The sequence below is a fragment of the Dryobates pubescens genome, unplaced genomic scaffold (genome assembly GCF_014839835.1).
Source record: "Dryobates pubescens isolate bDryPub1 unplaced genomic scaffold, bDryPub1.pri scaffold_86_arrow_ctg1, whole genome shotgun sequence".
Lineage (NCBI taxonomy): Eukaryota > Metazoa > Chordata > Aves > Piciformes > Picidae > Dryobates > Dryobates pubescens.
In genome coordinates, this window is record NW_026530804.1 from 75,631 (window position 1) to 81,550 (window position 5,920).

Genomic DNA, 5,920 nt, shown 5'->3' on the forward strand with positions numbered 1-5,920 from the left:
GGGAGATAGAATGTGGCACTTGGTGCCATGGTCTCGTTGTGAGGTCTGTTGGGACAGGTTGGACTTGATGATCCTTGGGGTCTCTTCCAACCTTAGTTATACTGTGATACTGTGATGAGGGTAGTGGAACACTGGAAGAGGTTGCCCAGGGAGGGGGTTGGGGTCCTATCCATGGAGATATTGAAGGTGAGGCTTGACAGGGCTCTGGGCAACCTGATCTAGTTGAGGATGTCCCTGGAAAGGTTGGACAAGATAACCTCTGGAGGTCCCTTCCAGCCCAGCCCGTTCTATGATCAGTGAGCTATGAAAACCAAGCAGATTCTGCATGAAGTGCAAAAGGAAGACACCACCTGGGGCTCCTCAGAGCTCTGGGCCTGGCTATGGTTGTGGACTCCTGCCTTGGGCTTCAGTCTCAAGAAGATGGTTGGAGCAATAACCCTGAGCATGTTCCCCTTTGTTTGCATGGCTGTTAGAGTGCAGGGCATGTGCAAGTGCTGGTCTGCTTCAGGGAGCAGAACAGGGGACAGCAAGGACCTCTCTGGGAAGAGCTGGGGCAAATGTCACCTTCAAGAGCAGGCCCTAAGCCTCTGTACTCTCCTAAGCTCCCATTTCAAGGACCAGGCCTAAGGCCTGTCTGCAGTTCCTAGAGCAATACGGAGCAAGACTTTCCTGAGGTTCTTTTCCCTTCTTTCTGTTGCTTTTTGGAGACACTTGAGTTTCTCATTCCATCAGCTGGGCAGGAGATGTTCTCCTCACCTTTCACTATGTGTTTTGGAATCTCTTGGGTTTGTCACCAGACATTGGTTTGGTCACCAGCTGTGTTCAGACTTTTCCCTTTGCCTTCTAATCCCAGAAACACAGAATCACCCAGGTTGGAAAAGACCTCAGAGATCATCAAGTCCAACCTGCCACCCAGCACCCCCTGACACCTAAACCATGGCTCCAAGTGCCACATCCACTCTTGTTTTGAACACCTCCAGGGATGGTGACTCCTCCACCTCCCTGGGCAGCACATTCCAGTGGCCAACTCCTACTTCTGGGATGAACTTTCTCCTCACCTTGAGCCTAAACTTCCCTGGTGCAGCCAATTATTAAATATTAATAACAACCATAACAGGACACCTTCCCAGTGCAGGTTTGGACCACTCTCATTAAAGGCTACACCACCTGAAGCCCTCCAACCACTTCTCTGGGACTCCTTCCAGTACAACCTATATCCCTTTACCCACTCCCTAACAGACAGAGCCCCATCCCAATGCAAACTGTCTGGCTGATCTTTGGAGCTGGAGGTTCTGGTGTGTCCCATCCCAACTCAGAAAAGTACCACACCATCTGGGAAGAGCTATTCCATGTGCCCTGGGATGGAGCAAACCCTGCAAAGAATGAAGGCCAACTGCAACTGGGCTGTGGCAGGAGGAGTGTGGCCACCCAGACACAGGAGTTGTCCTCCCCGGGACTCAGCACTGCTGTGGCCACATCTGGATTCTTAGTGTCCGGATGTGGCATTCTCCAGTCTAAAAGAGTAGAGAGAAACTGGGGAGGCTGCAGAGGAGATCTCCCAGGATGAGAACTGACATCTCTGTGGAGTGGCTGAGGGACCTGGGCTGCTTCTGCCTGCTAAATGGAGGCTCAGGGCACTGCCAGAGCAGTGTGCACATGGCTGAAGGGTGGTTTCAGAGAAGATGGAATTCTTCTGGGGAGTGGGAACTGACCAAAACCTTCACAAAGTGCAGCTTGGAAGGTTCAGAGTAGAGAGGAAGCCAAAGAAATGTCCCTCAAAGGGCAGAGCTGCTATGCATGAGGCCATCCAGAGGGGTCAGGAAATGACAAGGAGAACTGAGACAGCTCAGGGAACAGATGAAAATGGCAGGGGGAAGGCTGGATGGGGAAGCAAGATTGGTATCAGCAGCCTGAAGGGAAAGAGCTGCAGGCATGGGACAGTGGAGGACAGGCTGCAGCAGGGATGGCCAAGGGCTCTGGCAAGGCTGAGAGGCCCAACAGGACCAAGGTCTTTGTGCCCTTGGATCTGGCAGTTGCCTCTGCCACCAAGGCCTGTGAGGAGAAATCTTTGCATTGAGGCTTTGAGGATCTTCTGTTGCAAGGGCAGTGGTCAGGGCTTGGCCTTTCTGCTTCCTAGACCAAAGGCAAGATTTTCTGCCCTGTACTTTGCCTTTGTCTCCCTGCAATCCTGGCCTCTAACAAGCTGCTCTAACGAGTCCCTGGAGAGCCTTTGTCAGTAACAAGCCTCAGTGAGGCCAATCAGTGCTTCAAGGTACTTTGGAGTTTGCTTCTGCCTTGGACTTGTTGAGAGGATTCTTGGCAGTACCTTGGCAGAGTCTCCTGGAAGTGCCTAAGGATGATGTAATCAGCCCCAAATACTCCATGGGGCTCATTAAATACTGCTGGACCTCTAATTATTGCCAAGGTTTCTGCAGCTAATTGGAGAGGTTTTTATTGCAGAAAGCATCTGATAAAAGTATTTTTAAAGGTACATTTCATTCTTTTACAGCAGGAGTTGTCTCTTTGCAAGCAAACCACAGCAAAACCTGACAAGGTCCTACCGTGGTCACTGCTCATCCTCACTCCCCACTGCCCCCAGGAGAGCCCTGAGCCACAGGTGAGGGACAGGATCTGCCTTGCCAGGGGCTGGTTGTCAGGGCTTGGCCCTTTGGATCAATGAAACCCCTCCAGGTTTCCTCAGCAGCAGAGCCACCTTGAGCTGCTTGTCCTGACCTGGCAGCACTGCCTCAGTTCTCTGCTCTCACCAGGGCCTGGAGATGCTTCATTGCCTCCAGTGATGCTTCCCTTGCATCCATTGTCTTCTTCTCTAACTAGACCCTAGGGACCCTTTCCCAGTATGCTTCACTGGGACCCATTAAGAGTAGAAGAAACTTCAGAGTTTGAATCTGACTTTGACTTCTGGAGAGGTTTCATCAGCTTCCTCTCAGTCCCTCAGGTTTACAGGACACCTAAAGGTGCCAGAGGAGCTATTAAAAGACCTTGGACTGGTCTTCTGATGCCAAAACTGGGAGGGTGACTGAGAGCTCACAGGAGGAGAAGTCACTGCAGTCACTGACACAGTGAGGCTGTGGGTGCAGGACACTGCAGCTGTAGCTCCTGCAGGCATCTCCATCTTGGCAGCTGATGCTCAGCTGAAGGCTCCTGGAGTGTGCACACAGAAGGAGGACCAAAGCCCTTCAGTTCCATCCTGTGAGCAGCAGTGAGCAGAGCTGGGGAAGGAGAAGACTTTACCTCCAGCCCCTCTGCCTTTCTGTCTTCCCTTCACTGTCTCTGCAGCACTGCAGGCCTGCTCCCTGTTTCTCCACCTCTCCATGGCTGTGGTGGTTTGAGGCAATGCCTTTAAAATTTAGCTACAGATTTTGAGCAGAAAAGTAGAAACAAAATAAATAGATCACTCTTGGGTGTGAAAAGGAAAAGAAAAGATTCTTCTAAACAAATTCATTGGATAAATATCTGGAATCAGAGGAGCTGTACCATAACAATTCTCTCTCTTCTCTTCTGATGCCAGCTGTTTGGCTTCACTCAGGAGAGATCACCTGCTTTGGCTGCCCTTGGCTAAGTCTAACCCACTGCTTTTCTCCTCTATCCACTCCTTTCTCTCTTGGAACAGGGTGAGTAGGGGGTAGAGGAAGTGGAACAGCTTCCCTGGTCTCTGACGAGAGGGGTTTCATGTCATTTGCTAATTGTAAACACCTGTCTAATATTGTCACTCCTGGATGTTCTGTACCTGTTCATTGCATTCCATTGTAGAGTGTAGCTCTTGCTTGTCAATACAGCTTCATTTGCTTCTAACTGAGCTGCTCTGGCAAAGATAATGCTGCGGGAAATTTCAACCCACCACAATGGGACTCTTGTTCCCTGGGATTGGGCTGTTCGTCACATTCTGTTCTGACACCAGAGGAATCTTCATGGCAATTCTGGGTCCTTGCTGCATTTGAAGCTGTGATGAACTCTGCCACTGGTTGGTAGTGATGGGGAATCAGCTGATCCATTCCTCATGCAGCTCAGGGACAGGGGTTGCAATGCGGCTGAAAGAAGTGTGCCCAAACTTGTCACTGCCTTTTTTGTCCTTGGACAGGTCTCCATGGCCAGAGGCAGCAGATGGCCAACAACAGCTCCATCACCCACTTCCTCCTCCTGCCATTCCCAAGCACAAGGCAGCTGCAGCTCCTGCACTTCTGCCTCTTCCTGGCCATCTACCTGGCTGCCCTGCTGGGCAATGGCCTCATCATCACCACCATAGCCTGGGACCACCACCTCCACACCCCCATGTACTTCTTCCTCCTCAACCTCGCCCTCCTTGACCTGGGTGCCATCTCCACCACTGTGCCAAAATCCATGGCCAATTCCCTGAGGGACACCAGGGACATCTCCTATGCAGGATGTGTTGCTCAGGTCTTTCTCCTTCCCTTTTTCATTTCAGCAGAGTATTTTCTCCTCACCACCATGTCTTATGATCGTTACGTTGCCATCTGCAGACCCCTGCATTATGAGACCCTCCTGGGCAGCAGAGTTTGTGTCCAGCTGGCAGCAGCTGTCTGGGGCTGTGGCTTTCTCTATTCTCTGCTGCACACAGCCAATACATTTTCCCTGCCCCTCTGCCAGGGCAATGTTTTGTACCAGTTCTTCTGTGAAATCCCCCAGATCCTCAAGCTCTCCTGCTCCACATCCTACCTCAGGGAACTTTGGCTTATTGTGGCCAGTGTCTGTTTAGTCTTTGTCTGTTTTGTGTTCATTGTGGTGTCCTATGTGCAGATCTTCAGGGCAGTGCTGAGGATCCCTTCTCAGCAGGGACGCCACAAAGCCTTTGCCACCTGCCTCCCTCACCTGGCTGTGGTCTCCCTGGTTACAAGCACTGCCTTTTTTGCACTCCTGAAGCCTTCCTCCATCTCCTCCCCATCCCTGGACCTGGTGGTGTCAGTTCTGTACTCAGTGGTGCCTCCAGCAGTGAACCCTCTCATCTACAGTCTGAGGAACCAGGAGCTGAAGGCTGCCCTGAGCAAACTGATCACTGGATGCTTTCAGAAGCAATAAACTCTTTGTCTCCTCCTGCAGAGCAGTTCTGATGTCACTCAGTGCAGACCCAGCCTGGCTGCTTGAGTTCAGGCTGCTGCTGGGGCTGTTTCCCTTGTGAGAATGTTGTTCCCACACCAATGTCTTTCTTCAGACCATTTCTGGTTCAGTGTTGTCCTGTCTGCTGTGACCCAGAGGCTGCAGACATGAGGAGCTGTGCTCCCTGTATGTATGCAACACATTGAAGGACCCTGCAGGGAGTTGTTTCTCTGAGTTCCTTCCTCCGAGGCTTCTGTGGAGCTGCAGGGCAGTGCCTGTGTGCAGAGGTGGAGGGGCAGAGTCCCAGCACAGCAGCAGTGCCAGGCAGCCCCAGGGCTTGAGGTGTCCTCAGCTGCTCTTTCTTCCCTTCCACCCTCTCCTGCTGAGCCTCTGTGCTGGGGCAAGGCCTGAGTGCTCTGGCAGCTTGGGCACTGTGATGCTGGGTGGCAGTGCTGGGACTGCAGGCAGGGAGGGTCCAGGGCTGTTTGTGGGACAGAGCTGTGCTCCAGAGCAGCACTGCCATCAGAACAGGAGGTCTCCTCATGCTTTCATACACCATCCCCCTCCCATTACAGACTGCACCTCCTCAGAGTCCAAACTGGATACCCTGACCCCCTTCCAGTACAGACTCAGTCCAAACATAGTTCCTTTAACCCCTCCCAGTACAAATGTGTCCTCATCCCAGTACAAACTGGATCTTACTGTCCTCTAGCACTGCAGTCTGGGTCCCATCCCAGCACAGAATGGATCCCCTGGCTCCCTTCCCAGTACCATCTGCATCCATCCTAGTACAAACTGCACACCCTCATGCCCTCTCAGTACAGTCTGGGCCCTGTCCCAGTCCAAA